Raw genomic sequence first — 21,843 nt, 5'->3', positions numbered from 1 at the left:
ACTTGAGTACTGCATTGGCCGGGAATCGAACCCGGGCCTCCCGCGTGGCAGGCGATAATTCTACCACTGAACAACCAATGCTTCACATTTTACTTCCCGGTTACTTACCCATTTTCCTCAATGTGTGAAAACCAAGCATGCATCTCAGTGTACTGAATGTGGTAGCCTAGATCTACTTTAATAGCTTGTATTGCACTCCTTGGCTTAAGTGGCCTTTTTGTCAAATCACAGTAACCAAGCCTGGCTAGCTCAGTCGGTAGAGCATGAGACTCTTAATCTCAGGGTCATGGGTTCGAGCCCCACATTGGGCGGTGTTTTTTCCCAGAATTCTACAGGCGAGATCTCTGTCACTACACAACCAAACGTGTTTTATTTAAAACTTAAAAGAGGTGTACATCAGTGTGTGAAAACAAGCAGGAATCTCAGGATCTACTAAATGTGGAAACCTTGCTTTGGTTTTATAGATTGAAGGGCAATCCTTGCCTTGCCATGATGCCATAACACTGTAAAAAAGCCTAGCTATCTGAGTCAATAGCGAATAAGACTCCAAATCTAAGAGTCATTTGCTTTGAGCACAACATTGGGTGGTTTTTATTCCCTTTTCAGATCCATGCCTCCCTCATGGCAGGCGAGAATTCTACCACTAAACCACAAGATTCTACCACTAAATCATTGTATGTTAAATTCTATACCTGCACCACCAAAATGCAAAGAGCCAGGCACTCTTTAACAAAATATATCGCTGTTTCAGGTGTACATCAGTGGGTGAAACCATGCAGGAAAATCAGGATCTACTGAATGTGGAAACTTTGCTTTGGTTTAATAGTGTAGATTGAAGAGCAAGCGTTGCCTTGCCTTGATGCTACAACACTGTAACAAAGCCTGACCAGCTTAGTTAATAGAAATAAAACTCCCAAGCTAAGAGTCATATGCTTTTAGTACAACATTTGTTTGGTGTTTATTCCCTTTTCAGATCCAGACCTCTCTCTTGGCATGTGGGAATTCTACCACTAATCCACAAGATTCTACCATTAATAGATTGTATGTGGAATTCTATACCTGCACCACCAAAATGCAAAGAGCCAGACACTCTTTAACAAAATATACCATAATTTCAGTAAAACTTGAGTAATGCATTGGCCGGGAATCGAACCCGGGCCTCCTGCGTGGCAGGCGAGTATTCTACCACTGAACAACCAATGCTTCACATTTTACTTCACGGTTACTTACCCATTTTCCTTAATGTGTGAAACCAAGCATGCATCTCAGTGTACTGAATGTGGTAGCCTAGATCTACTTTAATAGCTTGTATTGCACTCCTTGGCTTGAGTGGCCTTTTTGTCAAATCACAGTAACCAAGCCTGGCTAGCTCAGTCGGTAGAGCATGAGACTCTTAATCTCAGGGTCATGGGTTCGAGCCCCACATTGGGCGGTGTTTTTTCCCAGAATTCTACAGGCGAGATCTCTGTCACTACACAACCAAACGTGTTTTATTTGAAACTTAAAAGAGGTGTACATCAGTGTGTGAAACCAAGCAGGAATCTCAGGATCTACTAAATGTGGAAACCTTGCTTTGGTTTTATAGATTGAAGGGCAATCCTTGCCTTGCCATGATGCCATAACACTGTAAAAAAGCCTAGCTATCTGAGTCAATAGCGAATAAGACTCCAAATCTAAGAGTCATTTGCTTTGAGCACAACATTGGGTGGTGTTTATTCCCTTTTCAGATCCATGCCTCCCTCATGGCAGGCGAGAATTCTACCACTAAACCACAAGATTCTACCACTAAATCATTGTATGTTAAATTCTATACCTGCACCACCAAAATGCAAAGAGCCAGGCACTCTTTAACAAAATATATCGCTGTTTCAGGTGTACATCAGTGGGTGAAACCATGCAGGAATATCAGGATCTACTGAATGTGGAAACTTTGCTTTGGTTTAATAGTGTAGATTGAAGAGCAAGCATTGCCTTGCCTTGATGCTACAACACTGTAACAAAGCCTGACCAGCTTAGTTAATAGAAATAAAACTCCCAAGCTAAGAGTCATATGCTTTTAGTACAACATTTGTTTGGTGTTTATTCCCTTTTCAGATCCAGACCTCTCTCTTGGCAGGTGGGAATTCTACCACTAATCCACAAGATTCTACCATTAATAGATTGTATGTGGAATTCTATACCTGCACCACCAAAATGCAAAGAGCCAGACACTCTTTAACAAAATATACCATAATTTCAGTAAAACTTGAGTACTGCATTGGCCGGGAATCGAACCCGGGCCTCCTGCGTGGCAGGCGAGTATTCTACCACTGAACAACCAATGCTTCACATTTTACTTCACGGTTACTTACCCATTTTCCTCAATGTGTGAAACCAAGCATGCATCTCAGTGTACTGAATGTGGTAGCCTATATCTACTTTAATCGCTTGTATTGCACTCCTTGGCTTGAGTGGCCTTTTTGTCAAATCACAGTAACCAAGCCTGGCTAGCTCAGTCGGTAGAGCATGAGACTCTTAATCTCAGGGTCATGGGTTCGAGCCCCACATTGGGCGGTGTTTTTTCCCAGAATTCTACAGGCGAGATCTCTGTCACTACACAACCAAACGTGTTTTATTTGAAACTTAAAAGAGGTGTACATCAGTGTGTGAAACCAAGCAGGAATCTCAGGATCTACTAAATGTGGAAACCTTGCTTTGGTTTTATAGATTGAAGGGCAATCCTTGCCTTGCCATGATGCCATAACACTGTAAAAAAGCCTAGCTATCTGAGTCAATAGCGAATAAGACTCCAAATCTAAGAGTCATTTGCTTTGAGCACAACATTGGGTGGTGTTTATTCCCTTTTCAGATCCATGCCTCCCTCATGGCAGGCGAGAATTCTACCACTAAACCACAAGATTCTATAACTAAATCATTGTATGTTGAATTCTATGCCTGCACCACCAAAATGCAAAGAGCCATGCACTATTTAACAAAATATATCGCTGTTTCAGGTGTACATCAGTGGGTGAAACCATGCAGGAATATCAGGATCTACTGAATGTGGAAACTTTGCTTTGATTTAGTAGTGTAGATTGAAGAGCAAGCGTTGCCTTGCCTTGATGCTACAACACTGTAACAAAGCCTGGCCAGCTTAGTCAATAGAAATAAAACTCCCAAGCTAAGAGTCATATGCTTTTAGTACAACATTTGTTTGGTGTTTATTCCCTTTTCAGATCCAGACCTCTCTCTTGGCAGGTGGGAATTCTACCACTAAACCACAAGATTCTACCATTAATTTATTGTATGTGGAATTCTATACCTGCACCACCAAAATGCAAAGAGCCAGACACTCTTTAACAAAATATACCATAATTTCAGTAAAACTTGAGTACTGCATTGGCCGGTAATCGAACCCGGGCCTCCTGCGTGGCAGGCGAGAATTCTACCACTGAACAACCAATGCTTCACATTTTACTTCACGGTTACTTACCCATTTTCCTCAATGTGTGAAACCAAGCATGCATCTCAGTGTACTGAATGTGGTAGCCTAGATCTACTTTAATAGCTTGTATTGCACTCCTTGGCTTGAGTGGCCTTTTTGTCAAATCACAGTAACCAAGCCTGGCTAGCTCAGTCGGTAGAGCATGAGACTCTTAATCTCAGGGTCATGGGTTCGAGCCCCACATTGGGCCGTGTTTTTTCCCAGAATTCTACAGGCGAGATCTCTGTCACTACACAACCAAACGTGTTTTATTTGAAACTTAAAAGAGGTGTACATCAGTGTGTGAAACCAAGCAGGAATCTCAGGATCTACTAAATGTGGAAACCTTGCTTTGGTTTTATAGATTGAAGGGCAATCCTTGCCTTGCCATGATGCCATAACACTGTAAAAAAGCCTAGCTATCTGAGTCAATAGCGAATAAGACTCCAAATCTAAGAGTCATTTGCTTTGAGCACAACATTGGGTGGTGTTTATTCCCTTTTCAGATCCATGCCTCCCTCATGGCAGGCGAGAATTCTACCACTAAACCACAAGATTCTACCACTAAATCATTGTATGTTAAATTCTATACCTGCACCACCAAAATGCAAAGAGCCAGGCACTCTTTAACAAAATATATTGCTGTTTCAGGTGTACATCAGTGGGTGAAACCATGCAGGAATATCAGGATCTACTGAATGTGGAAACTTTGCTTTGGTTTAATAGTGTAGATTGAAGAGCAAGCGTTGCCTTGCCTTGATGCTACAACACTGTAACAAAGCCTGGCCAGCTTAGTCAATAGAAATAAAACTCCCAAGCTAAGAGTCATATGCTTTTAGTACAACATTTGTTTGGTGTTTATTCCCTTTTCAGATCCAGACCTCTCTCTTGGCAGGTGGGAATTCTACCACTAAACCACAAGATTCTACCATTAATTTATTGTATGTGGAATTCTATACCTGCACCACCAAAATGCAAAGAGCCAGCCACTCTATTTAACAAAATATACCATAATTTCAGTAAAACTTGAGTACTGCATTGGCCGGGAATCGAACCCAGGCCTCCCGCGTGGCAGGCGAGAATTCTACCACTGAACAACCAATGCTTCACATTTTACTTCAAGGTTACTTACCCATTTTCCTCAATGTGTGAAACCAAGCATGCATCTCAGTGTACTGAATGTGGTAGCCTAGATCTACTTTAATAGCTTGTAGGGCACTCCTTGGCTTGAGTGGCCTTTTTGTCACATCACAGTAACCAAGCCTGGCTAGCTCAGTCGGTAGAGCATGAGACTCTTAATCTCAGGGTCGTGGGTTCGAGCCCCACGTTGGGCGGTGTTTTTTCCCAGAATTCTACAGGCGAGATCTCTGTCACTACACAACCAAACGTGTTTTATTTGAAACTTAAAAGAGGTGTACATCAGTGTGTGAAACCAAGCAGGAATCTCAGGATCTACTAAATGTGGAAACCTTGCTTTGGTTTTATAAATTGAAGGGCAATCCTTGCCATGCCATGATGCCATAACACTGTAAAAAAGCCTAGCTATCTGAGTCAATAGCGAATAAGACTCCAAATCTAAGAGTCATTTGCTTTGAGCACAACATTGGGGGGTGTTTATTCCCTTTTCAGATCCATGCCTCCCTCATGGCAGGCGAGAATTCTACCACTAAACCACAAGATTCTACCACTAAATCATTGTATGTTAAATTCTATACCTGCACCACCAAAATGCAAAGAGCCAGGCACTCTTTAACAAAATATATCGCTGTTTCAGGTGTACATCAGTGGGTGAAACCATGCAGGAATATCAGGATCTACTGAATGTGGAAACTTTGCTTTGGTTTAATAGTGTAGATTGAAGAGCAAGCGTTGCCTTGCCTTGATGCTACAACACTGTAACAAAGCCTGGCCAGCTTAGTCAATAAAATAAAACTCCCAAGCTAAGAGTCATATGCTTTTAGTACAACATTTGTTTGGTGTTTATTCCCTTTTCAGATCCAGACCTCTCTCTTTACAGGTGGGAATTCTACCACTAAACCACAAGATTCTACCATTAATTTATTGTATGTGGAATTCTATACCTGCACCACCAAAATGCAAAGAGCCAGCCACTCTTTAACAAAATATACCATAATTTCAGTAAAACTTGAGTACTGCATTGGCCGGGAATCGAACCCGGGCCTCCCGCGTGGCAGGCGAGAATTCTACCACTGAACAACCAATGCATCACATTTTACTTCAAGGTTACTTACCCATTTTCCTCAATGTGTGAAACCAAGCATGCATCTCAGTGTACTGAATGTGGTAGCCTAGATCTACTTTAATAGCTTGTAGGGCACTCCTTGGCTTGAGTGGCCTTTTTGTCACATCACAGTAACCAAGCCTGGCTAGCTCAGTCGGTAGAGCATGAGACTCTTAATCTCAGGGTCGTGGGTTCGAGCCCCACGTTGGGCGGTGTTTTTTCCCAGAATTCTACAGGCGAGATCTCTGTCACTACACAACCAAACGTGTTTTATTTGAAACTTAAAAGAGGTGTACATCAGTGTGTGAAACCAAGCAGGAATCTCAGGATCTACTAAATGTGGAAACCTTGCTTTGGTTTTATAAATTGAAGGGCAATCCTTGCCTTGCCATGATGCCATAACACTGTAAAAAAGCCTAGCTATCTGAGTCAATAGCGAATAAGACTCCAAATCTAAGAGTCATTTGCTTTGAGCACAACATTGGGGGGTGTTTATTCCCTTTTCAGATCCATGCCTCCCTCATGGCAGGCGAGAATTCTACCACTAAACCACAAGATTCTACCACTAAATCATTGTATGTTAAATTCTATACCTGCACCACCAAAATGCAAAGAGCCAGGCACTCTTTAACAAAATATATCGCTGTTTCAGGTGTACATCAGTGGGTGAAACCATGCAGGAATATCAGGATCTACTGAATGTGGAAACTTTGCTTTGGTTTAATAGTGTAGATTGAAGAGCAAGCGTTGCCTTGCCTTGATGCTACAACACTGTAACAAAGCCTGGCCAGCTTAGTCAATAAAATAAAACTCCCAAGCTAAGAGTCATATGCTTTTAGTACAACATTTGTTTGGTGTTTATTCCCTTTTCAGATCCAGACCTCTCTCTTTACAGGTGGGAATTCTACCACTAAACCACAAGATTCTACCATTAATTTATTGTATGTGGAATTCTATACCTGCACCACCAAAATGCAAAGAGCCAGCCACTCTTTAACAAAATATACCATAATTTCAGTAAAACTTGAGTACTGCATTGGCCGGGAATCGAACCCGGGCCTCCCGCGTGGCAGGCGAGAATTCTACCACTGAACAACCAATGCATCACATTTTACTTCAAGGTTACTTACCCATTTTCCTCAATGTGTGAAACCAAGCATGCATCTCAGTGTACTGAATGTGGTAGCCTAGATCTACTTTAATAGCTTGTAGGGCACTCCTTGGCTTGAGTGGCCTTTTTGTCACATCACAGTAACCAAGCCTGGCTAGCTCAGTCGGTAGAGCATGAGACTCTTAATCTCAGGGTCGTGGGTTCGAGCCCCACATTGGGCGGTGTTTTTTCCCAGAATTCTACAGGCGAGATCTCTGTCACTACACAACCAAACGTGTTTTATTTGAAACTTAAAAGAGGTGTACATCAGTGTGTGAAACCAAGCAGGAATCTCAGGATCTACTAAATGTGGAAACCTTGCTTTGGTTTTATAAATTGAAGGGCAATCCTTGCCTTGCCATGATGCCATAACACTGTAAAAAAGCCTAGCTATCTGAGTCAATAGCGAATAAGACTCCAAATCTAAGAGTCATTTGCTTTGAGCACAACATTGGGTGGTGTTTATTCCCTTTTCAGATCCATGCCTCCCTCATGGCAGGCGAGAATTCTACCACTAAACCACAAGATTCTACCACTAAATCATTGTATGTTAAATTCTATACCTGCACCACCAAAATGCAAAGAGCCAGGCACTCTTTAACAAAATATATCGCTGTTTCAGGTGTACATCAGTGGGTGAAACCATGCAGGAATATCAGGATCTACTGAATGTGGAAACTTTGCTTTGGTTTAATAGTGTAGATTGAAGAGCAAGCGTTGCCTTGCCTTGATGCTACAACACTGTAACAAAGCCTGGCCAGCTTAGTCAATAGAAATAAAACACCCAAGCTAAGAGTCATATGCTTTTAGTACAACATTTGTTTGGTGTTTATTCCCTTTTCAGATCCAGACCTCTCTCTTGGCAGGTGGGAATTCTACCACTAAACCACAAGATTCTACCATTAATTTATTGTATGTGGAATTCTATACCTGCACCACCAAAATGCAAAGAGCCAGCCACTCTTTAACAAAATATACCATAATTTCAGTAAAACTTGAGTACTGCATTGGCCGGGAATCGAACCCGGGCCTCCCGCGTGGCAGGCGAGAATTCTACCACTGAACAACCAATGCTTCACATTTTACTTCAGGGTTACTTACCCATTTTCCTCAATGTGTGAAACCAAGCATGCATCTCAGTGTACTGAATGTGGTAGCCTAGATCTACTTTAATAGCTTGTAGGGCACTCCTTGGCTTGAGTGGCCTTTTTGTCACATCACAGTAACCAAGCCTGGCTAGCTCAGTCGGTAGAGCATGAGACTCTTAATCTCAGGGTCGTGGGTTCGAGCCCCACGTTGGGTGGTGTTTTTTCCCAGAATTCTACAGGCGAGATCTCTGTCACTACACAACCAAACGTGTTTTATTTGAAACTTAAAAGAGGTGTACATCAGTGTGTGAAACCAAGCAGGAATCTCAGGATCTACTAAATGTGGAAACCTTGCTTTGGTTTTATAAATTGAAGGGCAATCCTTGCCTTGCCATGATGCCATAACACTGTAAAAAAGCCTAGCTATCTGAGTCAATAGCGAATAAGACTCCAAATCTAAGAGTCATTTGCTTTGAGCACAACATTGGGTGGTGTTTATTCCCTTTTCAGATCCATGCCTCCCTCATGGCAGGCGAGAATTCTACCACTAAACCACAAGATTCTACCACTAAATCATTGTATGTTAAATTCTATACCTGCACCACCAAAATGCAAAGAGCCAGGCACTCTTTAACAAAATATATCGCTGTTTCAGGTGTACATCAGTGGGTGAAACCATGCAGGAATATCAGGATCTACTGAATGTGGAAACTTTGCTTTGGTTTAATAGTGTAGATTGAAGAGCAAGCGTTGCCTTGCCTTGATGCTACAACACTGTAACAAAGCCTGGCCAGCTTAGTCAATAGAAATAAAACTCCCAAGCTAAGAGTCATATGCTTTTAGTACAACATTTGTTTGGTGTTTATTCCCTTTTCAGATCCAGACCTCTCTCTTGGCAGGTGGGAATTCTACCACTAAACCACAAGATTCTACCATTAATTTATTGTATGTGGAATTCTATACCTGCACCACCAAAATGCAAAGAGCCAGGCACTCTTTAACAAAATATACCATAATTTCAGTAAAACTTGAGTACTGCATCGGCCGGGAATCGAGCCAGGGCCTCCCGCGTGGCAGGCGAGAATTCTACCACTGAACAACCAATGCTTCACATTTTACTTCACGGTTACTTACCCATTTTCCTCAATGTGTGAAACCAAGCATGCATCTCAGTGTACTGAATGTGGTAGCCTAGATCTACTTCAATAGCTTGTAGGGCACTCCTTGGCTTGAGTGGCCTTTTTGTCACATCGCAGTAACCAAGCCTGGCTAGCTCAGTCGGTAGAGCATGAGACTCTTAATCTCAGGGTCGTGGGTTCGAGCCCCACGTTGGGCGGTGTTTTTTCCCAGAATTCTACAGGCGAGATCTCTGTCACTACACAACCAAACGTGTTTTATTTGAAACTTAAAAGAGGTGTACATCAGTGTGTGAAACCAAGCAGGAATCTCAGGATCTACTAAATGTGGAAACCTTGCTTTGGTTTTATAAATTGAAGGGCAATCCTTGCCTTGCCATGATGCCATAACACTGTAAAAAAGCCTAGCTATCTGAGTCAATAGCGAATAAGACTCCAAATCTAAGAGTCATTTGCTTTGAGCACAACATTGGGTGGTGTTTATTCCCTTTTCAGATCCATGCCTCCCTCATGGCAGGCGAGAATTCTACCACTAAACCACAAGATTCTACCACTAAATCATTGTATGTTGAATTCTATGTCTGCACCACCAAAATGCAAAGAGCCAGGCACTCTTTAACAAAATATATCGCTGTTTCAGGTGTACATCAGTGGGTGAAACCATGCAGGAATATCAGGATCTACTGAATGTGGAAACTTTGCTTTGGTTTAGTAGTGTAGATTGAAGAGCAAGCGTTGCCTTGCCTTGATGCTACAACACTGTAACAAAGCCTGGCCAGCTTAGTCAATAGAAATAAAACTCCCAAGCTAAGAGTCATATGCTTTTAGTACAACATTTGTTTGGTGTTTATTCCCTTTTCAGATCCAGACCTCTCTCTTGGCAGGTGGGAATTCTACCACTAAACCACAAGATTCTACCATTAATTTATTGTATGTGGAATTCTATACCTGCACCACCAAAATGCAAAGAGCCAGCCACTCTTTAACAAAATATACCATAATTTCAGTAAAACTTGAGTACTGCATTGGCCGGGAATCGAACCCGGGCCTCCCGCGTGGCAGGCGAGAATTCTACCACTGAACAACCAATGCTTCACATTTTACTTCAAGGTTACTTACCCATTTTCCTCAATGTGTGAAACCAAGCATGCATCTCAGTGTACTGAATGTGGTAGCCTAGATCTACTTTAATAGCTTGTAGGGCACTCCTTGGCTTGAGTGGCCTTTTTGTCACATCACAGTAACCAAGCCTGGCTAGCTCAGTCGGTAGAGCATGAGACTCTTAATCTCAGGGTCGTGGGTTCGAGCCCCACGTTGGGCGGTGTTTTTTCCCAGAATTCTACAGGCGAGATCTCTGTCACTACACAACCAAACGTGTTTTATTTGAAACTTAAAAGAGGTGTACATCAGTGTGTGAAACCAAGCAGGAATCTCAGGATCTACTAAATGTGGAAACCTTGCTTTGGTTTTATAAATTGAAGGGCAATCCTTGCCCTGCCATGATGCCATAACACTGTAAAAAAGCCTAGCTATCTGATTCAATAGCGAATAAGACTCCAAATCTAAGAGTCATTTGCTTTGAGCACAACATTGGGTGGTGTTTATTCCCTTTTCAGATCCATGCCTCCCTCATGGCAGGTGAGAATTCTACCACTAAACCACAAGATTCTACCACTAAATCATTGTATGTTGAATTCTATGCCTGCACCACCAAAATGCAAAGAGCCATGCACTCTTTAACAAAATATATCGCTGTTTCAGGTGTACATCAGTGGGTGAAACCATGCAGGAATATCAGGATCTACTGAATGTGGAAACTTTGCTTTGGTTTAGTAGTGTAGATTGAAGAGCAAGCGTTGCCTTGCCTTGATGCTACAACACTGTAACAAAGCCTGGCCAGCTTAGTCAATAGAAATAAAACTCCCAAGCTAAGAGTCATATGCTTTTAGTACAACATTTGTTTGGTGTTTATTCCCTTTTCAGATCCAGACCTCTCTCTTGGCAGGTGGGAATTCTACCACTAAACCACAAGATTCTACCATTAATTTATTGTATGTGGAATTCTATACCTGCACCACCAAAATGCAAAGAGCCAGCCACTCTTTAACAAAATATACCATAATTTCAGTAAAACTTGAGTACTGCATTGGCCGGGAATCGAACCCGGGCCTCCCGCGTGGCAGGCGAGAATTCTACCACTGAACAACCAATGCTTCACATTTTACTTCAACGTTACTTACCCATTTTCCTCAATGTGTGAAACCAAGCATGCATCTCAGTGTACTGAATGTGGTAGCCTAGATCTACTTTAATAGCTTGTAGGGCACTCCTTGGCTTGAGTGGCCTTTTTGTCACATCACAGTAACCAAGCCTGGCTAGCTCAGTCGGTAGAGCATGAGACTCTTAATCTCAGGGTCGTGGGTTCGAGCCCCACGTTGGGCGGTGTTTTTTCCCAGAATTCTACAGGCGAGATCTCTGTCACTACACAACCAAACGTGTTTTATTTGAAACTTAAAAGAGGTGTACATCAGTGTGTGAAACCAAGCAGGAATCTCAGGATCTACTAAATGTGGAAACCTTGCTTTGGTTTTATAAATTGAAGGGCAATCCTTGCCCTGCCATGATGCCATAACACTGTAAAAAAGCCTAGCTATCTGATTCAATAGCGAATAAGACTCCAAATCTAAGAGTCATTTGCTTTGAGCACAACATTGGGTGGTGTTTATTCCCTTTTCAGATCCATGCCTCCCTCATGGCAGGCGAGAATTCTACCACTAAACCACAAGATTCTACCACTAAATCATTGTATGTTGAATTCTATGCCTGCACCACCAAAATGCAAAGAGCCATGCACTCTTTAACAAAATATATCGCTGTTTCAGGTGTACATCAGTGGGTGAAACCATGCAGGAATATCAGGATCTACTGAATGTGGAAACTTTGCTTTGGTTTAGTAGTGTAGATTGAAGAGCAAGCGTTGCCTTGCCTTGATGCTACAACACTGTAACAAAGCCTGGCCAGCTTAGTCAATAGAAATAAAACTCCCAAGCTAAGAGTCATATGCTTTTAGTACAACATTTGTTTGGTGTTTATTCCCTTTTCAGATCCAGACCTCTCTCTTTTGAGGTGGGAATTCTACCACTAAACCACAAGATTCTACCATTAATTTATTGTATGTGGAATTCTATACCTGCACCACCAAAATGCAAAGAGCCAGCCACTCTTTAACAAAATATACCATAATTTCAGTAAAACTTGAGTACTGCATTGGCCGGGAATCGAACCCGGGCCTCCCGCGTGGTAGGCGAGAATTCTACCACTGAACAACCAATGCTTCACATTTTACTTCAAGGTTACTTACCCATTTTCCTCAATGTGTGAAACCAAGCATGCATCTCAGTGTACTGAATGTGGTAGCCTAGATCTACTTTAATAGCTTGTAGGGCACTCCTTGGCTTGAGTGGCCTTTTTGTCACATCACAGTAACCAAGCCTGGCTAGCTCAGTCGGTAGAGCATGAGACTCTTAATCTCAGGGTCGTGGGTTCGAGCCCCACGTTGGGCGGTGTTTTTTCCCAGAATTCTACAGGCGAGATCTCTGTCACTACACAACCAAACGTGTTTTATTTGAAACTTAAAAGAGGTGTACATCAGTGTGTGAAACCAAGCAGGAATCTCAGGATCTACTAAATGTGGAAACCTTGCTTTGGTTTTATAAATTGAAGGGCAATCCTTGCCTTGCCATGATGCCATAACACTGTAAAAAAGCCTAGCTATCTGAGTCAATAGCGAATAAGACTCCAAATCTAAGAGTCATTTGCTTTGAGCACAACATTGGGTGGTGTTTATTCCCTTTTCAGATCCATGCCTCCCTCATGGCAGGCGAGAATTCTACCACTAAACCACAAGATTCTACCACTAAATCATTGTATGTTAAATTCTATACCTGCACCACCAAAATGCAAAGAGCCAGGCACTCTTTAACAAAATATATCGCTGTTTCAGGTGTACATCAGTGGGTGAAACCATGCAGGAATATCAGGATCTTCTGAATGTGGAAACTTTGCTTTGGTTTAATAGTGTAGATTGAAGAGCAAGCGTTGCCTTGCCTTGATGCTACAACACTGTAACAAAGCCTGGCCAGCTTAGTCAATAGAAATAAAACTCCCAAGCTAAGAGTCATATGCTTTTAGTACAACATTTGTTTGGTGTTTATTCCCTTTTCAGATCCAGACCTCTCTCTTGGCAGGTGGGAATTCTACCACTAAACCACAAGATTCTACCATTAATTTATTGTATGTGGAATTCTATACCTGCACCACCAAAATGCAAAGAGCCAGCCACTCTTTAACAAAATATACCATAATTTCAGTAAAACTTGAGTACTGCATTGGCCGGGAATCGAACCCGGGCCTCCCGCGTGGCAGGCGAGAATTCTACCACTGAACAACCAATGCTTCACATTTTACTTCAAGGTTACTTACCCATTTTCCTCAATGTGTGAAACCAAGCATGCATCTCAGTGTACTGAATGTGGTAGCCTAGATCTACTTTAATAGCTTGTAGGGCACTCCTTGGCTTGAGTGGCCTTTTTGTCACATCACAGTAACCAAGCCTGGCTAGCTCAGTCGGTAGAGCATGAGACTCTTAATCTCAGGGTCGTGGGTTCGAGCCCCACGTTGGGCGGTGTTTTTTCCCAGAATTCTACAGGCGAGATCTCTGTCACTACACAACCAAACGTGTTTTATTTGAAACTTAAAAGAGGTGTACATCAGTGTGTGAAACCAAGCAGGAATCTCAGGATCTACTAAATGTGGAAACCTTGCTTTGGTTTTATAAATTGAAGGGCAATCCTTGCCTTGCCATGATGCCATAACACTGTAAAAAAGCCTAGCTATCTGAGTCAATAGCGAATAAGACTCCAAATCTAAGAGTCATTTGCTTTGAGCACAACATTGGGTGGTGTTTATTCCCTTTTCAGATCCATGCCTCCCTCATGGCAGGCGAGAATTCTACCACTAAACCACAAGATTCTACCACTAAATCATTGTATGTTAAATTCTATACCTGCACCACCAAAATGCAAAGAGCCAGGCACTCTTTAACAAAATATATCGCTGTTTCAGGTGTACATCAGTGGGTGAAACCATGCAGGAATATCAGGATCTACTGAATGTGGAAACTTTGCTTTGGTTTAGTAGTGTAGATTGAAGAGCAAGCGTTGCCTTGCCTTGATGCTACAACACTGTAACAAAGCCTGGCCAGCTTAGTCAATAGAAATAAAACTCCCAAGCTAAGAGTCATATGCTTTTAGTACAACATTTGTTTGGTGTTTATTCCCTTTTCAGATCCAGACCTCTCTCTTGGCAGGTGGGAATTCTACCACTAAACCACAAGATTCTACCATTAATTTATTGTATGTGGAATTCTATACCTGCACCACCAAAATGCAAAGAGCCAGCCACTCTTGAACAAAATATACCATAATTTCAGTAAAACTTGAGTAGTGCATTGGCCGGGAATCGAACCCGGGCCTCCCGCGTGGCAGACGAGAATTCTACCACTGAACAACCAATGCTTCACATTTTACTTCAAGGTTACTTACCCATTTTCCTCAATGTGTGAAACCAAGCATGCATCTCAGTGTACTGAATGTGGTAGCCTAGATCTACTTTAATAGCTTGTAGGGCACTCCTTGGCTTGAGTGGCCTTTTTGTCACATCACAGTAACCAAGCCTGGCTAGCTCAGTCGGTAGAGCATGAGACTCTTAATCTCAGGGTCGTGGGTTCAAGCCCCACGTTGGGCGGTGTTTTTTCCCAGAATTCTACAGGCGAGATCTCTGTCACTACACAACCAAACGTGTTTTATTTGAAACTTAAAAGAGGTGTACATCAGTGTGTGAAACCAAGCAGGAATCTCAGGATCTACTAAATGTGGAAACCTTGCTTTGGTTTTATAAATTGAAGGGCAATCCTTGCCTTGCCATGATGCCATAACACTGTAAAAAAGCCTAGCTATCTGAGTCAATAGCGAATAAGACTCCAAATCTAAGAGTCATTTGCTTTGAGCACAACATTGGGTGGTGTTTATTCCCTTTTCAGATCCATGCCTCCCTCATGGCAGGCGAGAATTCTACCACTAAACCACAAGATTCTACCACTAAATCATTGTATGTTGAATTCTATGCCTGCACCACCAAAATGCAAAGAGCCAGGCACTCTTTAACAAAATATATCGCTGTTTCAGGTGTACATCAGTGGGTGAAACCATGCAGGAATATCAGGATCTACTGAATGTGGAAACTTTGCTTTGGTTTAGTAGTGTAGATTGAAGAGCAAGCGTTGCCTTGCCTTGATGCTACAACACTGTAACAAAGCCTGGCCAGCTTAGTCAATAGAAATAAAACTCCCAAGCTAAGAGTCATATGCTTTTAGTACAACATTTGTTTGGTGTTTATTCCCTTTTCAGATCCAGACCTCTCTCTTGGCAGGTGGGAATTCTACCACTAAACCACAAGATTCTACCATTAATTTATTGTATGTGGAATTCTATACCTGCACCACCAAAATGCAAAGAGCCAGCCACTCTTTAACAAAATATACCATCATTTCAGTAAAACTTGAGTACTGCATTGGCCGGGAATCGAACCCGGGCCTCCCGCGTGGAAGGCAAGAATTCTACCACTGAACAACCAATGCTTCACATTTTACTTCAAGGTTACTTACCCATTTTCCTCAATGTGTGAAACCAAGCATGCATCTCAGTGTACTGAATGTGGTAGCCTAGATCTACTTTAATAGCTTGTAGGGCACTCCTTGGCTTGAGTGGCCTTTTTGTCACATCACAGTAACCAAGCCTGGCTAGCTCAGTCGGTAGAGCATGAGACTCTTAATCTCAGGGTCGTGGGTTCGAGCCCCACGTTGGGCGGTGTTTTTTCCCAGAATTCTACAGGCGAGATCTCTGTCACTACACAACCAAACGTGTTTTATTTGAAACTTAAAAGAGGTGTACATCAGTGTGTGAAACCAAGCAGGAATCTCAGGATCTACTAAATGTGGAAACCTTGCTTTGGTTTTATAAATTGAAGGGCAATCCTTGCCTTGCCATGATGCCATAACACTGTAAAAAAGCCTAGCTATCTGAGTCAATAGCGAATAAGACTCCAAATCTAAGAGTCATTTGCTTTGAGCACAACATTGGGTGGTGTTTATTCCCTTTTCAGATCCATGCCTCCCTCATGGCAGGCGAGAATTCTACCACTAAACCACAAGATTCTACCACTAAATCATTGTATGTTAAATTCTATACCTGCACCACCAAAATGCAAAGAGCCAGGCACTCTTTAACAAAATATATCGCTGTTTCAGGTGTACATCAGTGGGTGAAACCATGCAGGAATATCAGGATCTACTGAATGTGGAAACTTTGCTTTGGTTTAATAGTGTAGATTGAAGAGCAAGCGTTGCCTTGCCTTGATGCTACAACACTGTAACAAAGCCTGGCCAGCTTAGTCAATAGAAATAAAACTCCCAAGCTAAGAGTCATATGCTTTTAGTACAACATTTGTTTGGTGTTTATTCCCTTTTCAGATCCAGACCTCTCTCTTGGCAGGTGGGAATTCTACCACTAAACCACAAGATTCTACCATTAATTTATTGTATGTGGAATTCTATACCTGCACCACCAAAATGCAAAGAGCCAGGCACTCTTTAACAAAATATACCATAATTTCAGTAAAACTTGAGTACTGCATTGGCCGGGAATCGAACCCGGGCCTCCCGCGTGGCAGGCGAGAATTCTACCACTGAACAACCAATGCTTCACATTTTACTTCACGGTTACTTACCCATTTTCCTCAATGTGTAAAACCAAGCATGCATCTCAGTGTACTGAATGTGGTAGCCTAGATCTACTTTAATAGCTTGTAGGGCACTCCTTGGCTTGAGTGGCCTTTTTGTCACATCACAGTAACCAAGCCTGGCTAGCTCAGTCGGTAGAGCATGAGACTCTTAATCTCAGGGTCGTGGGTTCGAGCCCCACGTTGGGCGGTGTTTTTTCCCAGAATTCTACAGGTGAGATCTCTGTCACTACACAACCAAACGTGTTTTATTTGAAACTTAAAAGAGGTGTACATCAGTGTGTGAAACCAAGCAGGAATCTCAGGATCTACTAAATGTGGAAACCTTGCTTTGGTTTTATAAATTGAAGGGCAATCCTTGCCTTGCCATGATGCCATAACACTGTAAAAAAGCCTAGCTATCTGAGTCAATAGCGAATAAGACTCCAAATCTAAGAGTCATTTGCTTTGAGCACAACATTGGGTGGTGTTTATTCCCTTTTCAGATCCATGCCTCCCTCATGGCAGGCGAGAATTCTACCACTAAACCACAAGATTCTACCACTAAATCATTGTATGTTGAATTCTATGCCTGCACCACCAAAATGCAAAGAGCCAGGCACTCTTTAACAAAATATATCGCTGTTTCAGGTGTACATCAGTGGGTGAAACAATGCAGGAATATCAGGATCTACTGAATGTGGAAACTTTGCTTTGGTTTAGTAGTGTAGATTGAAGAGCAAGCGTTGCCTTGCCTTGATGCTACAACACTGTAACAAAGCCTGGCCAGCTTAGTCAATAGAAATAAAACTCCCAAGCTAAGAGTCATATGCTTTTAGTACAACATTTGTTTGGTGTTTATTCCCTTTTCAGATCCAGACCTCTCTCTTGGCAGGTGGGAATTCTACCACTAAACCACAAGATTCTACCATTAATTTATTGTATGTGGAATTCTATACCTGCACCACCAAAATGCAAAGAGCCAGCCACTCTTTAACAAAATATACCATCATTTCAGTAAAACTTGAGTACTGCATTGGCCGGGAATCGAACCCGGGCCTCCCGCGTGGCAGGCGAGAATTCTACCACTGAACAACCAATGCTTCACATTTTACTTCAAGGTTACTTACCCATTTTCCTCAATGTGTGAAACCAAGCATGCATCTCAGTGTACTGAATGTGGTAGCCTAGATCTACTTTAATAGCTTGTAGGGCACTCCTTGGCTTGAGTGGCCTTTTTGTCACATCACAGTAACCAAGCCTGGCTAGCTCAGTCGGTAGAGCATGAGACTCTTAATCTCAGGGTCGTGGGTTCGAGCCCCATGTTGGGCGGTGTTTTTTCCCAGAATTCTACAGGCGAGATCTCTGTCACTACACAACCAAACGTGTTTTATTTGAAACTTAAAAGAGGTGTACATCAGTGTGTGAAACCAAGCAGGAATCTCAGGATCTACTAAATGTGGAAACCTTGCTTTGGTTTTATAAATTGAAGGGCAATCCTTGCCTTGCCATGATGCCATAACACTGTAAAAAAGCCTAGCTATCTGAGTCAATAGCGAATAAGACTCCAAATCTAAGAGTCATTTGCTTTGAGCACAACATTGGGTGGTGTTTATTCCCTTTTCAGATCCATGCCTCCCTCATGGCAGGCGAGAATTCTACCACTAAACCACAAGATTCTACCACTAAATCATTGTATGTTAAATTCTATACCTGCACCACCAAAATGCAAAGAGCCAGGCACTCTTTAACAAAATATATCGCTGTTTCAGGTGTACATCAGTGGGTGAAACCATGCAGGAATATCAGGATCTACTGAATGTGGAAACTTTGCTTTGGTTTAGTAGTGTAGATTGAAGAGCAAGCGTTGCCTTGCCTTGATGCTACAACACTGTAACAAAGCCTGGCCAGCTTAGTCAATAGAAATAAAACTCCCAAGCTAAGAGTCATATGCTTTTAGTACAACATTTGTTTGGTGTTTATTCCCTTTTCAGATCCAGACCTCTCTCTTGGCAGATGGGAATTCTACCACTAAACCACAAGATTCTACCATTAATTTATTGTATGTGGAATTCTATACCTGCACCACCAAAATGCAAAGAGCCAGCCACTCTTTAACAAAATATACCATCATTTCAGTAAAACTTGAGTACTGCATTGGCCGGGAATCGAACCCGGGCCTCCCGCGTGGCAGGCGAGAATTCTACCACTGAACAACCAATGCTTCACATTTTACTTCACGGTTACTTACCCATTTTCCTCAATTTGTGAAACCAAGCATGCATCTCAGTGTACTGAATGTGGTAGCCTAGATCTACTTTAATAGCTTGTAGGGCACTCCTTGGCTTGAGTGGCCTTTTTGTCACACAACAGTAACCAAGCCTGGCTAGCTCAGTCGGTAGAGCATGAGACTCTTAATCTCAGGGTCGTGGGTTCGAGCCCCACGTTGGGCGGTGTTTTTTCCCAGAATTCTACAGGCGAGATCTCTGTCACTACACAACCAAACGTGTTTTATTTGAAACTTAAAAGAGGTGTACATCAGTGTGTGAAACCAAGCAGGAATCTCAGGATCTACTAAATGTGGAAACCTTGCTTTGGTTTTATAAATTGAAGGGCAATCCTTGCCTTGCCATGATGCCATAACACTGTAAAAAAGCCTAGCTATCTGAGTCAATAGCGAATAAGACTCCAAATCTAAGAGTCATTTGCTTTGAGCACAACATTGGGTGGTGTTTATTCCCTTTTCAGATCCATGCCTCCCTCATGGCAGGCGAGAATTCTACCACTAAACCACAAGATTCTACCACTAAATCATTGTATGTTAAATTCTATACCTGCACCACCAAAATGCAAAGAGCCAGGCACTCTTTAACAAAATATATCGCTGTTTCAGGTGTACATCAGTGGGTGAAACCATGCAGGAATATCAGGATCTACTGAATGTGGAAACTTTGCTTTGGTTTAGTAGTGTAGATTGAAGAGCAAGCGTTGCCTTGCCTTGATGCTACAACACTGTAACAAAGCCTGGCCAGCTTAGTCAATAGAAATAAAACTCCCAAGCTAAGAGTCATATGCTTTTAGTACAACATTTGTTTGGTGTTTATTCCCTTTTCAGATCCAGACCTCTCTCTTGGCAGATGGGAATTCTACCACTAAACCACAAGATTCTACCATTAATTTATTGTATGTGGAATTCTATACCTGCACCACCAAAAAGCAAAGAGCCAGACACTCTTTAACAAAATATACCATAATTTCAGTAAAACTTGAGTACTGCATTGCCCGGGAATCGAACCCGGGCCTCCCGCGTGGCAGGCGAGAATTCTACCACTGAACAACCAATGCTTCACATTTTACTTCAAGGTTACTTACCCATTTTCCTCAATGTGTGAAACCAAGCATGCATCTCAGTGTACTGAATGTGGTAGCCTAGATCTACTTTAATAGCTTGTAGGGCACTCCTTGGCTTGAGTGGCCTTTTTGTCACATCACAGTAACCAAGCCTGGCTAGCTCAGTCGGTAGAGCATGAGACTCTTAATCTCAGGGTCGTGGGTTCGAGCCCCACGTTGGGCGGTGTTTTTTCCCAGAATTCTACAGGCGAGATCTCTGTCACTACACAACCAAACGTGTTTTATTTGAAACTTAAAAGAGGTGTACATCAGTGTGTGAAACCAAGCAGGAATCTCAGGATCTACTAAATGTGGAAACCTTGCTTTGGTTTTATAAATTGAAGGGCAATCCTTGCCTTGCCATGATGCCATAACACTGTAAAAAAGCCTAGCTATCTGAGTCAATAGCGAATAAGACTCCAAATCTAAGAGTCATTTGCTTTGAGCACAACATTGGGTGGTGTTTATTCCCTTTTCAGATCCATGCCTCCCTCATGGCAGGCGAGAATTCTACCACTAAACCACAAGATTCTACCACTAAATCATTGTATGTTAAATTCTATACCTGCACCACCAAAATGCAAAGAGCCAGGCACTCTTTAACAAAATATATCGCTGTTTCAGGTGTACATCAGTGGGTGAAACCATGCAGGAATATCAGGATCTACTGAATGTGGAAACTTTGCTTTGGTTTAGTAGTGTAGATTGAAGAGCAAGCGTTGCCTTGCCTTGATGCTACAACACTGTAACAAAGCCTGGCCAGCTTAGTCAATAGAAATAAAACTCCCAAGCTAAGAGTCATATGCTTTTAGTACAACATTTGTTTGGTGTTTATTCCCTTTTCAGATCCAGAACTCTCTCTTGGCAGATGGGAATTCTACCACTAAACCACAAGATTCTACCATTAATTTATTGTATGTGGAATTCTATACCTGCACCACCAAAAAGCAAAGAGCCAGACACTCTTTAACAAAATATACCATAATTTCAGTAAAACTTGAGTACTGCATTGGCCGGGAATCGAACCCGGGCCTCCCGCGTGGCAGCCGAGAATTCTACCACTGAACAACCAATGTTTCACATTTTACTTCACGGTTACTTACCCATTTTCCTCAATTTGTGAAACCAAGCATGCATCTCAGTGTACTGAATGTGGTAGCCTAGATCTACTTTAATAGCTTGTAGGGCACTCCTTGGCTTGAGTGGCCTTTTTGTCACATCACAGTAACCAAGCCTGGCTAGCTCAGTCGGTAGAGCATGAGACTCTTAATCTCAGGGTCGTGGGTTCAAGCCCCACGTTGGGCGGTGTTTTTTCCCAGAATTCTACAGGCGAGATCTCTGTCACTACACAACCAAACGTGTTTTATTTGAAACTTAAAAGAGGTGTACATCAGTGTGTGAAACCAAGCAGGAATCTCAGGATCTACTAAATGTGGAAACCTTGCTTTGGTTTTATAAATTGAAGGGCAATCCTTGCCTTGCCATGATGCCATAACACTGTAAAAAAGCCTAGCTATCTGAGTCAATAGCGAATAAGA

At 42.2% G+C, this 21,843-nt stretch overlaps 4 non-coding genes across 4 annotated transcripts; all 4 read right to left on the bottom strand.

Annotated features, from left to right (window-relative positions):
* Positions 1-5,617: 5,617 nt before the first annotated feature.
* On the bottom strand, positions 5,618-5,688 carry TRNAG-GCC (transfer RNA glycine (anticodon GCC)). The gene has a single exon. It is a non-coding gene; the product is annotated as a tRNA-Gly (tRNA).
* A 1,049-nt stretch (positions 5,689-6,737) lies between these two features.
* On the bottom strand, positions 6,738-6,808 carry TRNAG-GCC (transfer RNA glycine (anticodon GCC)). Its single transcript has one exon. It is a non-coding gene; the product is annotated as a tRNA-Gly (tRNA).
* Positions 6,809-7,858: 1,050 nt separating this feature from the next.
* TRNAG-GCC (transfer RNA glycine (anticodon GCC)) lies at positions 7,859-7,929 on the bottom strand. The gene has a single exon. It is a non-coding gene; the product is annotated as a tRNA-Gly (tRNA).
* A 4,413-nt stretch (positions 7,930-12,342) lies between these two features.
* On the bottom strand, positions 12,343-12,413 carry TRNAG-ACC (transfer RNA glycine (anticodon ACC)). Its single transcript has one exon. It is a non-coding gene; the product is annotated as a tRNA-Gly (tRNA).
* Positions 12,414-21,843: the final 9,430 nt, after the last annotated feature.

This window comes from Crinia signifera, unplaced genomic scaffold (genome assembly GCF_055691185.1).
Source record: "Crinia signifera unplaced genomic scaffold, ASM5569118v1 HAP2_SCAFFOLD_74, whole genome shotgun sequence".
Taxonomy (NCBI): domain Eukaryota; kingdom Metazoa; phylum Chordata; class Amphibia; order Anura; family Myobatrachidae; genus Crinia; species Crinia signifera.
This window is presented reverse-complemented; position numbering and strand designations above follow the sequence as displayed.